The 16280-nt window shown below is 37.9% G+C and overlaps 1 protein-coding gene across 2 annotated transcripts in view; it reads right to left on the bottom strand.

Annotated features, from left to right (window-relative positions):
* Positions 1-6977, bottom strand: part of TDRD3 (tudor domain containing 3) — a 47506-nt gene extending 40529 nt beyond the window's left edge. Inside the window, exons 1-2 of one of the 2 annotated variants that reach the window (XM_015851686.1) lie at positions 6892-6977; positions 5535-5596 (exon numbers count right to left, since the gene is read on the bottom strand). The gene's annotated coding sequence lies outside the window, so the exon portion shown is untranslated. Of the gene's footprint in view, positions 1-5534; positions 5601-6891 lie in introns of both variants that reach the window. The other variant, XM_015851685.1, reaches the window with a different exon arrangement.
* Between the last annotated feature and the right edge of the window lie 9303 nt (positions 6978-16280).

Consider the following 16280-nt stretch of genomic DNA (forward strand, 5'->3'; position numbering starts at 1 on the left):
AAAAGGCCAGCTCCCTCAGCCTGTCTTTGTAGGCTAGGTACTCCAGTCCTCTAATCATCAACCTATGCCAGGTAACCTTGTAAACTACCTTAAAGAATCATCGCTACTCACCCTGTAAAAACCATTTTAACTTGACCAAGTTAAAATTACACAGCAATGCTATTTAATACTTAAACTACCAAGTAGCTGTGTCTTGCTGAGTGTGCTAAAAAGTCCCATGAAACCCAGTACCAGCTAGATTCTGAAGGTACCATTTCTGCATTCATCAGCCCAACTCTAAAAGCTCCCTAGATCACTCTTCTGTGCTTTATCACAGTTCCTTCAAGCCACAGATTCACTCTTCTCTTGAGCACTTCTGCTAACTTCTAATGTAGAGATGAAAAATATGCAATTCTCATAAAATGTTTTTCTAAAATTCCAAAGAAACAGGAAACTAAACTGTACTACCTGGACCATAAGAACGAAGGCATCACCTAAATAATATGGGATCGAAGATAAGAAAACATTCACTTTGAAAGCATTTACTGACTGGACAAGTAACAATGTGCATATTAAGGCCAGAATGTTGTTAAACACTGTTCAGATGTTATCGTATTAAAGTTAAGAGAAATAAGTGTAAAAATAAATACACGGCATTTTTAATGCCAGACCACTAGTTGTACAAAAAAAGCTTTCAATGCCTAAATCTAAAGGATGCATATAAGAGTACAAAACGTAAGTAAAATAAACTGAGTAATGAGTCTGGCTTTAGCCATTATTAGTCCTATTATGAATAATCTGCTTAGCTTTTCAAGATGAAAAATAGAATAAGAGCATCTTATACTATATAGAGTATTGTACTATATAACATCATTACAATATTCATACTATATGTTTTATATTAATTTTTGTGAAAACTATAAGGTAACACAGAACACGTGAACTTGAAAGAGGAAAAATAGACAAAGAAACATCTGAAAGTTGATGTGATAATGAATTTCAAGTGTAAGCTACTGTTTTCTACAACTGACTGTATTAAAATCAAGTACTAGTAATCCAGAATGCGCAAAGATGACAGGATCCTGTTTCTCGGTGGTGGTGAGTTCTATTGTTTGTTTTGGGTTGTTCTTTTTAGAGCATATCAGCTTCCCTATTTCCACGCATTGTCTTTCTTGTTGATGTTACTGACTAATGTCACTAATGTTTTATTTTTTCCCACTCTATTGAGACCTTAAGCAAAATATTTGTCAAAATCACACTCGGAAGTAAACTTCAGACCACCTTGCAATGCCTTCAGAGCTGTGTATTTATTTAGAGAGCTGATTATCAAGCAAATCATGATTAGACAACGCCTAGATTTCCTCAACTTATGTGGTATAAAACATCAGCACATATTAGTCCTTCCTGTTTATTCACAAAACCCAGCAATGCTAATTCAAGAACATGCATGACTCTTACACAGAAAAACAAACAAACAGTAAGCAAATATCCACAGTGATAAAAAGTACTCTAGTAATGTAACTTAATTGTGTCCAGGAAGATTATTCACTCATATACAGTTAGTTAAGAAGTTTCTTCTACATGAGTAAGCATAAGGGCCCCACGTAATGTTCAGGGGTAAACAAATAAATAAATGATCTACACACTCAATGGAGGGGACTATTTCAGCAACAGCTGGAAACACCATGAAGAACAAACCAATAACATTTCCAGCAAATCCTTAAAGTAAGTATTTAATACCAGTTGTCTTTCAAAAATGCTTATACTGGCCTCAGGGACAGTTAAAATACTAATGCACACAAAGCATGGAAGTAATGGCTTGAACCCTCAGAAAAAAAAAAGAGATGTTCCAGATCAAGACTGGATAACAGAACATCCAATAGCAAACCGACTTTCTTAATCACTGTGATTGCAATAATATATAGCCTTTTAATAAATCACTCCCTTCTGATCTGAAAGCTATTGGAGTAACATTTGAAACAATGCCCAATAACTACCTAATATAACTGCAATAAAACTAGATAGTATTCTACTGTTTACAACACTGTTTTCCTAGAGGCATTGCTCTGACACACTCAACATGATCTGAAAACAAAAACCCAATCTTTTAGAAAGATTAAACCGAACATAGCTAGCGCTATATACTTTTTCCTCAAGAATACGAATGGAAAAATAACTCTTTAAAGCTCCTGAAACAGGCATTAGGAGAGTTTGAGGACAAGAGCTTAACTTAAAGCTCATAAACAGCTATAAAATGACTATTACTCTGTTTGATCCATCAGCATTACTGCATGCATTGACAGAACTAAGCCTTGTCAAAATCATCCTCCATTGGAAAAAAAAAAAAAGTATATATATATATATATATCAGGGAAAAGAATACATAATTTTTACATACACAGCTTTAAATAGCAGGACATCTGATATAGCACTGGACAGTAAATGCAAGCATCTCTAGACTGGAACTACTTCATGGAGACCAGTTGTAGCTGAAATAACAAATCCAATCATACCTTACAGCAAAAAAGTCTGCAAGAAACCAACAGACATCCACAGAGAGAGCAGAAGGCAACTAAGCACTGTTAGTTATACCGATGTATGGACAGGAACCAGGAAGCATAAGAGCAACTTCAAAGAATAATTAGAATAGGTGACGAGTTATGTTTTAACTGCTTACCATCAGCTTATCAGTACTCAGGATTTCACTGATCAGATAAATGCTTTATTTCTGAATGCTTGAGGAAGTAATGCTTAAATTGTAATGGAACACATATACTCAAAAGAAAATGAAGTAAATGTAGCATCACTGCTGAATAACATGTTCTAATTTTTTATAAGGCCTCCTTGTGTCTTTATTCCACTTAAAATACTTCACAAATATTCATGGTATACAGTCATTTAGATGGAAATGAATGTTCAGCTTTTTAAATCCTATGCAAATACGGCCATCTTGTGGCTAGTGCTGGTAGTATAGATTTTTTTAAAGCCATACAGAACAGATGTAAATAAATGATAAAATATTTTTATGTATTAATGACAATCACCTATGACGGTCAAGTAACCATACATTTTCTAAAAATATTTATCTATTGCATTTATACTACACAATAAATTTACTTTCCCTGCAAGATGGAAAACAGATCACACATTCTTGAGATACAGATACATAATGCGGATAGAAATTTTGTATGAGAGGAAAAACTATAGCATGAAATTTTTTGATCTGTTCTGAAGCATTTCTGAACTACAAACGACTGCCTTCTACCAACAGATTATATAGACAAGTCACTCCTGTCCCAATCAAGCCACCACTGTACTAAAAGGACATGACATAGTTGCCACTACTAAAACCTTGTAGGATGATTTCCACAATTGGAGTGCAGCTATCAACAAGTACAAGCTGTTCAGAAGGTGAGGAAGGACGGGAGAAGGCACTGCCCTTCACACTGAGGAAGGAACAGAGTGTAAAGACCTGTCCCTGAAGAATGGCAAAAGACCAGCATAGCTGAATGGGGATCTGCTGGTCAAACCAAAGAACAGGAAGACACAGGCAACAGAAGCAGAGACAGGTACCCTGTGAAGAATATAGGGATACTGCTAGGCTGTGTAAAAATGAGGTCAGGAAGGAGAAGGCCCAACTAGAACTGAACTTAACAATGAATGCAAATAAGGGCAAGAAAGGCTTTTACAGGTACATCACTCAGAAAAGGAAAGTTCAAGAGGGCACATCCTCACTTATGAGGAATAAGGGCAGGCTGGTAACAATGAACAGAAGAAAACTGAGGGACTTAACTTTTTTGCCTCAGTCTTCACTGGCAACTGCTCTTCACACACCCTTCAAGTGGATGGGTTGGAAGGCAGGAACTGGGGGAGTAATGTCCCTTGCACTGTAAGTGAAGATCAGGTTGGCATTCACCTGCAGAATCCAAACATCTATAGTTCTATGAACTGATGAGATGCATCTCAGAGTCCTGAGGCTGGTGTAATGGCCAAGCCTCACTCAATGATATTTGAAAAGTCAAGTCAGTCAGGTAAAGTACCTGGTGACAGGAAAAAAGACAGTGTAGCATCCACTTGTAAGAAGAGTAGAAAGAATGAACAAGTGAGGCGCTGGAATAGGCTGCCCAGAGGCTGCCAGTGCCTCATTTTTGGAAGTGTTCAAGATCTAGTGCTTGACCTAGTAGTTGGCAACTCAGCCTACAAGAGGGGTTTGTAACTGGATGACCTTTGAGGTCCCTTCCAACCAAAGATATTCTACGATTCTATGACTCACCTATGCACTGGGAAGGTCATGGAGCAGATCCTCCTGGAAGCTATGTTAAGACATATGGAAGAGAGGGAGATGTTGTAGGATGTGTGCATAAGCATGTATTCACCAAGGGCAAGTCCTGCCTGACTGACCTTGCTATTTTTGATGGTGTAACTGTGACTGAGGACAAGGGGGAGCCCCTAATGTCATCTATGTAGACTCTAGGAAGTCTTCTAACATGGTCCCCCATAACATCCTTCTCACTAAATTGGAATGATACTAATTTGATTGGTTGACTGGTTGATGGATGAGTAACTGGTTGCAAGACTGTACCTAGAAAGTAGTGATCCACGGCTCAGTGTCCGGAAAGAGATCAGTGACAAGTGGTACCCCTAAGGGGGTCAACATTGGGACTGATGCTCACTATACTTGGTCTTGACAACAGTATCATCAGAAAAAATAAATCTGGACAAATTTAAACAGCCTCACTCATCAAGCTTGTTTTCTTAAAATAATTCTGCTTTGATTTACTGCCATACTCAATTTCAACAGTAATGTAATATGTTTCTCAAGAAATTTCACATCACCGATATATGTCATGAGTATTTGGAATGTAGGAATAACTTCTTGAATGGAGAATTACCACTACCTTTAAAATATAATTCCTTGATTTATCTTATCTGTCAACTGAATTTTAGGAAGAACACAGGAAGAGCACCCCAGTGAGGTCAAAACTCAAGTACTACATAAAGATACAACAAAAGTCAAAAATCTGGAACATAAAAGTATAGAAAAAAAGAATATTATATAGATTATAAAGCACTGTATCATCTGACATGGATTATCCATACAGACTACTGGTTACACAACAACAAAGTTTACAGCTTTAATCACGTATATCAGTGGATAAATCAAGGTATTACTAACATATATCATTATGTATCATAATCTCACAGCTACTTTGCTTTATGCTTAACATGCTTTGTTGTTCTCACGAGTGAATAAGAGGGGAAAAAAAAAAAAAAAAGCAAAAGCAAAAGCAAGGCACTTGATATTAACTCAAAATCCAACAGTTTAAACTGTTTCTGAGTGATAAAGGAAGCTGCTACGATCAATCACATTTGTTTAAGGACTTCAGAATTTAGAAATAGTCTATTACAGTCTAGTGCACAAGCTAATGTGTTAACATATTTATCCTCAAATATTGGTTTAATTTGTACATGATATAATGCCAAAAAGAGACTAATGCAGTACAGATAACTGTCATCACAAAGAAATCGCAACAAGAGAAGTGAATATTATCTACCTTTTCCACCTTTCCACCATTGATGTCACTGGGGAGGAATTTCTTGCCAATGGTTCTTAAATCTGTCTGAAATTAATATAGAAGACAACAGAATATAAATCTAAAATATCCTATTTCAAAGAAAACAATCATAAAACAAGAAAAAGAAGGGCTTCTGTAATGTCAAAATAAGGATACTCTACAGATATTCAGAGCACATACCATAAAAGAGAGCATAGACATTCAACTTACTTTCTGTTGCACAATATAGCCACAGAGTGATAAGAAAGTACATTTGGTTTTCAAACTGAGCCCACCCAAGGAAACCGATCTGTCGCTTGCCTGTTATTTACCTCTGAACAGCACAGCAACTCCTTTGAACTGTCCCTGCAATAATCTGTATTCGTACAGAATTTGACAAGTCTCCAGAAAGATGCTTTGCAACTACAGCAACAAGGAAGGAGACAGAACTTTTACAAACCCTTTGCAAGATCTTAGACAAAATAAAAGCATTTGAAGAACTGAAGGCACGCTTACATTTCTTTCATTCCTATTCAAGCAATACACAAAAAAACATCAGTTGGCTTCTTGGTTTCTTTTGACTTTTAACAGCCAATGAGAGGTGTGAATTTTTAGGAAGTGGAATCTAAACTCTCTTTATCCTGCTTTTCAAAACACAATGGTATTCCCTACTTATCCAACAGGAAACATAATCTCCTGGGAATTTAAACAACAACTAACTTAAAGACAAAAATACTGATAATCCATTAAGATTGGCTTTGGGTACTTTCATAATATTTCTGGTTTATCTTGGTTATCTATCAGCCAAGCTGGAAATACAACACACAAATTTGTTTATTTCCTCGTGGCAGAAATAATTACTAAATCAAGATATCTACAGTAATTGAAGCAATGCTTGTAGTTACATAAATAAGAACGCATCATAGCAAACTCAATGTTTGCTTGAACAGGCTTTAAAAAATAGCATACCCAGAAGTCAATTTAAGTAAGGGTGTTTTACTAATCCTAGCAAGCTGATATTTTGTTCTATAATTTCTTAAATCCATACACAGCACTTCTGATTTCATTTCAAGTACTGCTTATACTTTAGATTTACATTTCCAAAACACAGAAATATCTTCCTACTGCAAATGATTCTCATTTTTCTCCCCATTAGGCTTCTAGTTGGAATAGGCGTCATTTCCAAATGAAATTCAGAAATAATTCATACATTCTGGGAAGGAGAAAGGTGCTTTGTCCTTTATGTAAATCGCACAGACAACAGTGTATTTAATTAGAGTTATAGACTTCCACCTGAGCCATCAGATATATTGTTTTCAGTGTGTTGTCAGAGAAAAAGTTCACAATCATAACTTACATTAAGTGCAACTAGGATAATGTCATTCGTATTGACTTTTTCAGATGAATTTATGCAAGTTTCGATTCCTTCATCTGAAAGATACCTGTGTTAAAGAAAAAAAAAAACAGACATATTAGGATATACATGATGTATGTAATAGGTGAATATCTGTTCTGCATGCAAAGATCATTTTTAGTTTGTATTTTCTATGTTATGAAACATAGGAAGAAAAAAACCACAAACAACCACATCAGTTTCTAAAGAGCAAGACGATGCACTCAAATGCTTTAAGGAGGCAAATATTATACTGTCATTCTACAAACTTTCTTCTTGCTCACCTAACCTACAAAATAACTTGTAGAAGTGGATTTGTATCTCCACATATCCCAAGAGTCAAATGTGGTGAACAATTTTAGAAACAGAACATCTCTGGAAGCATTTGAGATTTTCACAGTGGCAGTCCAGGATCACCACCTTCCTGCCAAAATTCTGTAAGCATGCAATAAATCTAATCACCTGGCAATTAAAGAAGACCCACTGAAAGGATGTGCATTATCAATTTAAAAGGGCTGACACATTCTCATGTTCAAAAACACTTAAGGAGAATGTAAGTTTTACTTGAGCAGTTAGAAACTGTGACATTTGTTGCTCAATTTGCCTCCTACTTCTCACTACAACCCCTCAGTTTTCATTCCCATGTAGATGGAGATCTGCTTTATCTGTACAGTTCTGCCTTTTCTTTAAAAACATCAACAGCAATCATTACACTGATAATTGTCAGACTCTGAATCTGAAACACAGAACTTGCCCAAATAATATTCATGTACCAATTACCTAACGAGAAACCATTATTCCTCAAAGAATAAATAACCATTAAAGGAAATAATAATAATAATAATAATAATTAAAGTTTAAGTATTCCAGAACACTTAAAGAAATATTTAAAGAGAATCATTCCCAAGTGTAAAATAAAATCATATAAAGATTTGAACGAAAGCAGACTCAATACACCTTTTTAATTCTAGCTCAGCTAACATGAACGTTGCCCTGACAGTGCTGCCAGACTAATTAATGATCCTCGTTGTGCTCTGACCCAGACACTTGATAGCAGTGTAGCTGTTCAAATCAGACACTGACACTTAGCAAATCCTGAGGGACCAGAACTCGATAAATAACTAAATAAATAAATTATAATGTGGAAGAAGCAATCCTATTTTTTCATACGGAGCATACACTAGAGAATAAGGTGGCAGGATTTGTTAGTCCACGCAGGAAAGCAGATTTCTCAACTGAGTGCCTCTGAGCTTGGGTATCACCACCTGTGAAGATTCAAGTGGTAATTCCCACTTGGAATTCTCAGACAGACTTGTTAGCTGGAATCGGAATGTAAAGTAGAACAGAAATCACACACCCTACCAGAGGAAATGGGAACAGGTATATTCTATAGGCAGCACTACACACCTGGGGCCTCAGCTGTGGATTAATTACACCAGTAGGGTTTCCATAAGGAGAAATTTAATAGAATCTGCAAGTCTACCTCCTATAATCTTTAGTACAGAGTTGAGGATCAGTTGTTTCAGGAGTGGGTGGAATACAAACCCCACAAGCTGAATTTCAGACAAGTTGTGGAAACATTCCTTCTCTTGTGCAAATTAAGTAATTCTTTGGTTCTGCTGAAGCTAGCAGAACTGCAATTCCATTATGAGCTACACAGTGTAGTACTGAGATGCAAGCACTAAGATTTATCAGCAGGAAAAAAATATATTCGTTAGAGAGTGAGTAAACAACAACCTGACCCAGAATTAAATTTTCCCTAGATAGGATAAAATTGATTACTTCTGCTACCATAAAACTCACTGCTGAGTCGTGTTTCCATCTCTCACTTAAAAGTGAAGGCTAAAACACAGCTGATAAAATTTCTTAGTTTCCTTTGTCTCACTACTTCATAGAATCATAGAATGGTCCAGGTTAAAAAGGATCACGGTGATCATGGAGTTTCAACCCCCTGCTGTGTGCAGGGTCACCAACCAACAGACCAAACTGCCCAGAGCCACATCTAGCCTGGCCTTGAATGCCTCCAAGGATGGGGCATCCACAGCTTCCTTGGGCAACCTGTTCCTGTGTGACACCTCCCTCTGAATTCTTCAAATGGTTTGAGACAAAATGATAAATACACATATGCACATTGAAAAAGGTTTTTCTTTTCTGACTTGTTAATATGTCAGTTAACAACAGCACTTAAGAGAAACATTGCACACCAGACTGAAATCTCCATCCACATTACAGAGGAGACAATAATGAAATGCCATTTGAGGACACCTTCTGGCTTGATTTAAGGAAACACTACAGGTTCTCAGCAAAAACACAATAATCAGTTTTTAAATTAGTCTTCAAACTAAAATAAATTTTTAAAAAAACAAAAACAAAAAAAAAAAAAACAGCCAATCAAAACAGCTTTCCAATAACTTCTCAAGTGGTGTTTCTGTGTAACAGAACATATAAGTAAAACAATCATCAGAAATGGTCAGGAGATTAGTGAAGAATTGCGATTAGAAAAGGCTGTATACCCAGACGGAACCAAAACACACATTTCTTCTACCCAGACAGAAGCCTGGAAGGAGTGCATGTCAAACTAATGATGTTTTAACCATTTAACCCTCTTGCTGCTTCATACAAGTAGTATTCCTAATACATATTTTCTTCAAAACTCTGCAAAGTTCTTTAAAATAAGTATATTTGTTCTCCTTATTGTCTATATTGCCTCCTGTAATAACTATCTAAGTTACAAACATTTCCTGCTACAGGCCCACAAAGTATTTAAGAAAAATAAATAAATAAATAAATAAGAGCCAGTAATTCTAAGAAATTTCTTCTAAAATAAATGCATTTGTACAGAGAAAACGTTTTTCAAGCATGAAATGGGAGTTATGATTGACCAAATTAGCTCTTTAGCTGGCATAAGGTCTGAAATTCCTTTGCTTGGTTGAAAGTCGCTTCTTTCTGTTCTTAATAAGGGTATGTGACGTGCTGAATGTACAGCACATAGCAAAAGACACTTCATATTTTTCCCCCTTTATTATATAGAAGAAGAAAATCTGACCCTGAACCAAAATCAAAATCAGAGAAACCCTCCTCAGAAGGAGCCCTGGAGATCAGCACCTGCATTACAGTCATTCAAGTGCCTCACAGCGCCTACATTAACTGTTCTGCACATTTTGCAAGATACCATGACCTACCGCAACCCTACATAATGAAAGGTGAACTACAAAATGATCCCATTACACTAATCCAACATGATTCCTACCGCCAAGGGGTGGGAAGCACTCCTAAGCTGTCCATGAACTAGATTACACCGCTGGAACCTGCTCATGAACTCAGAATCCCCAAGACATAGCTGGCAGCACTGTACAGATTCAAGTACCATGGGACAGATCTTTTTCTGCACACCTTAATCCCAAGCTTCTCCCTCTTCTTTGAACGAGGGGGTGGGGGGGGGCACCACATGGAACAATCCAGCACAGGAATATTGTGCTGTCACAATCAAGACATTTCCCTTCATATTTTCATTAAACACACAAGTCAGAAGTCAGAATTATGCATGTGTACTTAAGGAGAAAGTATAAAAACGATGAAATAAATGGGTGAGAAAAGCCAAGCTCAGTAAAGCTTTTAAGAAGCACAATGCAGGGCAACAGCTGACCACTGACATCTTACACAGACAGTGATGAAACAAATTATTTTCTTAACATGTAATGCAAATAACAGTATCCTGCAAGATATCCTGCAAGTGAAAGGCTTAAAAGAAGGCAACTAGCTTCCAACTTGCAGCTTATTTTTTGGCTTTGTCCACAATGTTCTTAAACATCCTAATACTACGCTATTAGATGTCAGGGCAATTTTTTTCATTGAGAGGGTGGTGTGGCATTGGAACAGGCTGCCCAGAGAGGTTGTGGGTGCTCCACTCTGGAGACACTCAAGCCAGGTTAGATGGGGACTTAGACTGAGCTGGTGGGTGGCAGCTCTACCCACAGCACAGGGTTGGAACTGGATGGGCTTAAAGTCTCTTAAAACCCAAGCTATTTTATGATGCTTTTGAGGAAACAGCACGTGTGTGTGCATGTTACTCACTGAACTTCTGAAAGCTGGTAATTGTATCAGCATTAATTGCAAGAATTTTCAGTTTCTAAGGAAAAAAATACTCACTAGAGTTGAACAATCTCAGAGGTTATAAACTGAAGTAATCAGACAACTGTATCGATTTCAAAGGAATTATACCAAGTAATGCTCTATGAGTCACACAGGGATTTTGCAGCCTTGAAACATTAATACAAATTAAAAAATAAGAAATAAAATCGGTTTACAACTAAATGGGCTCCAAGCTGCCTCATAAGGTTGAGATGTTTATCAGCGGATCATTCTCTTGGGAGAGTAGACCAGAAGAGAAAGGAAAATAAATGCTTCTCCTGCAATTCTTCCACATTATATTTGCTGGAATCCAAGGGATATTTGTCTCATCTATTCCTCCTCTACGCATCCAGCTTCACTCATCTGAGAAATGTAGCAGCACAATCCTCTTAGCAACAGCTTTTGTCAGAAGAGCAACTCCTTTTTAAACAGAAGGCACCTGTTCTTACATTTCTGAATGAGACGCTGCAGTGGCAGTATTACTAGGAGAAATCCACTAGTATTTTGTGGGAACCATTCACATATAAATCCAACTCTGTAATTTTTCTGTCAAAACGTTCTCTATTAGCTCCTAAGAAAAACAAATTTTGGCAGTTCCTCCTAACAAAATAAATACGAGTGGTAACACTGAAAGCTTTTTTCCCCACTGCTCCTTCATATCAACTGCGACATCAACCTAATAGTCCACTTCTGAATGTTTCCCGCAGACACCCACACTCTTCTCTTTGATATTTCCCATTGTTGGGGGCTGTAATTCTGCAGTACCAGTCTCAACTATGTCCCTAGCCAACTCATTTTACCTTCTGCTTTACCTCATCAGGAACAGATTACACCTGACATACCCTAATCAGACAGATTTGTTACTGCCACACTATAACCACCTGCATCTGAAGCATTAAAGAAATCCTGCTACCAAAGACAGATGCATATTTGTGCTTGCCTGCACTTTACTGCTGGATCAAGTACCTCATATGCAAGCAAATGTGCATATGTGCATGTAGAAATTTTACAGTGTTTAAATTAAAAGCTTCATTCTAGAATTAAATCCACCTGGTAAACAACTTACCTAATGCTATTTTTTTTCTACCAGCAGCTTTCTTGAAAAGTCTGTTTTTGCTATTTGCAATTAACAGTCCATATTCAACCAAAAATCTTCCCTTGGGGTGAGAAAGAAAGAAGGAAGGAAGGAGGTAAGGAGGGAGGGAGGCAGGAAAGAGGGAGGGAGGCAGGAAAATAGTTATTAATAAGCATGCTAAATAAAATTTATGTTTTTTAATGTCCATACCTCTCCACAGAAACACTGAAACAGGAACCAAAAATGCAAGCTGCATTAACAGTACTTCCCGTAATTCTGGCAGCCACCTAAAACAACTCTGGAGTTTTAAAGCAAATTTAACATGGCTAATTCTAATGTGTGTGTGCAGTAACAAAAATGTTCTTCCCATTTCTTCCCGAAGAAAACAGATTTATGCAGTCATGCCACACAAAGAGCAACCTTTGTAGAGAGCATTCACATTTCTGATAGCTGGTAACGCCACGAAGGGGAAGAACAATTTTAATCAAGTTGAACTTCACGCAATAATACAAAGCCACCAGTGGGTGCCAGTATTGCTCCACAGCAGAAGAACCTTACCTTCACATTACGTATTTTAAACTTGTGCTGTAGTCTTTTGATAGGGTTTCAAAATGTTCTGCCGAATTACAGTTGTATAAAGGAATTATACCGCAGTAGTACAAATTTTACTGAGGCACTATCATTAAAGCTGTTTTTTAAAAAACACAAAACACATTTGAAAACATTATTATGCTAAACATGGAAATCAGGTTTAAAAATAAGGCTTCTTCATGCCCTATAACCTGCGTAATGCTGGGTAGGCAACTGACATTGCTCTGTTTTAAAATAAAAAGCCCAGACGTTGAAAGGATGATGTAGTATTATGCAAGCTACTAGAGAAAATAAAACAGAACTTGAAGGTGAAGAAGAACAGAGGAGTTATGAAAAGGATTCCTAAGTCCTAACAAAATTAGGGCCGAACACTTCTTCATCTGCAAGGCAAACATCTGTCAGTAATGACAAATAACCTCCACTGTTGTTTTCAGTAGCATTCTTGGCAATTTTACTGTTACTATCCTGACATCCAGAAAAGGGATTTTTTTTTTTTCCCCAATGTCTAGCCTTGCCACATTGCCTCCTGTTGCTTCTTGTTTTCTCCACATTTGTGGGGCAGAGATTGTGCCTTTCCTTTTTGCAGTCGCTGAGCCTCACTCTCTGTACTTACAGAGATGATCATTGCTAGCCAGAAGTATTTTTGTTCTCCCATCACTTCTCCAGTTTGTTAATTTTACTTTGAATCCTAATACTGCTCACTAACAGCTCCACATTCCTGCAGAGCTTTATCTTGTGTTTAAGCCCAGAGCTTCATGCTTCACCATTCAGGTGCTTAATGAGAGTATCAAACAAAGCCTGACCTAGACGATGCCTCACATTCTGACAGTGAGCCTTCCACAGCCATTCTTCCTAGTATAGTCCAATCAGACATATAACTGCAGCAAAGGAACTTTACACATAATGTTTCTTCATTTTACTCCTTAATGATAGGAGGGTTGGGGAAGCTGGAAATTGCCAGTAGAATTCCACTTCTTTACATCATCCAGAATGCTGAGAATTACAGAAACGTGGTTGTAATTAGGTTGCTGTTCAGGTGAATGGATACCAATTTTACTTTTAAAACATTACTGACATTTATAGAACTGCTGCACAGCCAGCACAGCACCCGGGCTCCCTGGGCAGCTAAACTTGTATCCTAGCTCCCTAACTTTTCACTCCTGGACATATAACAACACTAAGTGCTGTCTGTAACCCAGGTCAAGCTGAAACTTCAGCAAAACACTCATGAAAAATACATTCCGAAGCTCCAATTCTCACAGTTTTAGCTGACAAACCTTAAGGCCTTAACCTCCCTTCAGGTGTCTGTAATGTCTGACTTTCAATAAAAACACCATCTAAGAAAGCCAACATATTTTTAGAACATAAAAACAGAAAATTATACATATATGGTTGGGAGTGTGGATCTGCCTGGGGGTAGCAAGGCCCTACAGAGGGATTTGGAGAGGCTGGAGAGTTGGGCTGAAGTCAACGGGATGAGGTTCAACAAGACCAAATGACGGGTCCTGCACTTCGGCTACAAAAACCCCGGGTGATGCTACAGGCTTGGGGCGGAGTGGCTGGAAGACTGTGTAGAGGAAATGGACCTGGGGGTATTCATTGATGCTTGACTGAAAACGAGCCGACTGTGCCCAAGTGGCTAAGAAGGCCAAGGGCATCGTGATTTGCATCAAAAACAGTGCTGCCAGCAGGAGCAGAGAGGTTGATTGTCCCACTGTATTCAGCACTGGTGAGGTCGCAGTACACACCTCGAGTACTGCATCCAGTTTTGGGCCCCTCACTGCAAGAAAGACATTGAGGCCCTGGAACGTGTTCAAAGGAGAGCAAGAAAGCTGGTGAGGGGTCTGGAGCACAGGTCATATGAGGAGAGCCTGAAGGAGCTCGGAATATTCAGCCTGGAGAAGAGGAGGCTCAGGGGAGACCTTATTGCTCTCTATACTTTCCTGAAGGGAGGTTGCAGTGAGCTGGGGGTCAGCCTCTTCTCTCATGTCATTAGTGATAGGACTAGAGGGAATGGTTCCATACTGCGGCAGGGGAGATTCAGGCTGAACATTAGGAGGTATTACTTCTCAGAAAGGATGGTCAGGCACCGGAATGGACTGCCAGGGAGGTGGTTGAGGGAATGACTGGATATTGTGTTGAGGGACATGGTTTAGTGGGAGCTATTAGTAATAGATAAATGGTTGACTGGATGATCTTTTAGGTCTTTTCCAATCTTGGTGATTCTATGATTCTATAAATAATCCTATATATATATATAGGATCTAGTAAAAGCAAGACAGTTGCCATTGATTCCCCCTTCCCCACCCCAGAAAGCAAGCACAACTTAATTATCCTACAGTAAAGTCTATTTTGCCAATGAAACCATGACCTAAAGAAAGTTCAGAGCATAGGAAAAGGGAAAAAAATAAAATAAAAAATTAAAGCCTGAAGTGCTTTAAGCAAAATCAATGCAGTAGCTTCATCCTAGGTTATTCCTGCCTAAAACTTTCAGTAAAAACAAAGACCAATAGCTTCAGAGTTGTGGTCTTAAACATTCACAATACCAGATACACAAAAATTATTTAACTGCATGAGTGATACCCGCTGAGAAGCTCTTTAAACCACCTCTGCTCCTACCTCCTCCTCTTGCAGACTCACTTCCAAGCCACTACCAACATGAGAGAGGGGTACAGTCAGGAATAGCCACTGGCCCTGATGAACAGCTTTTTTTTTCCCACCTTCTACAATATGGGAGGGGAGAAAAGCTGCCTTATACCCAAGGAGATGGGATTTGGTGATAAGGAGACCCCTGCTGGGGGTCACCAGAGACAGAACACCACAGCACTGCCTGCAATGTCAAGTTCTTAAAAGTCTGTGTTATTTATGCCATCACTTTTAGCCAGCTTTACTGTCTTTTCCAAAGAGAAGGAATATTTTATAAAAACCTCTATTAACTAGTGATAGCTTCAGAATTATTGAATTATTCAGAATTATTGACATGCAAACAGAACTATTAGGCTATTATTAGGTTAGCCTGACTCCTACTTACACCTCCCCAGACCCACACACAACTCATTTTAATTACTGCACATTTCCATCCATAGCCTCCCTAAAACTGTTCCAGAAATTAAGTATGATAAAACATGTTTTCAGCACACTTCTTACCCAAGTTCTTCCACAACAGAGAACACATTTTAACACTTGCATTAACCAAAGTATTTATAACAGTAAATCCCATAGCATGCCATCTGAAGTTATGTTATGATCCTTGCAAGTTTCCTCATGAAATTCCTTCTCCTGGAAAAACGCTTTTTATTTCTTAAGACAAGGAAGGCGTTCAAAACTATATTATGAAAAATATCCTATCAGGCTAGTAAGTGTTTTACAGTAGAAAAGCGAGAGAGGAACTTCAATTTGTAGTTAAATAAAATGTAAAACTAAGCAACACCGTAGTAGTTATGTAAAGATACGGATTCTACATTTTCTTTTTCCCAGATCTGATCTATTTCACATGCCATGTTTCAGATATATTGTGGATGCAAAACATGAAAAACTAAGTCAACTCTTTTTCTTT

Source organism: Coturnix japonica, chromosome 1 (assembly GCF_001577835.2).
Source record: "Coturnix japonica isolate 7356 chromosome 1, Coturnix japonica 2.1, whole genome shotgun sequence".
NCBI classification, from domain to species: domain Eukaryota; kingdom Metazoa; phylum Chordata; class Aves; order Galliformes; family Phasianidae; genus Coturnix; species Coturnix japonica.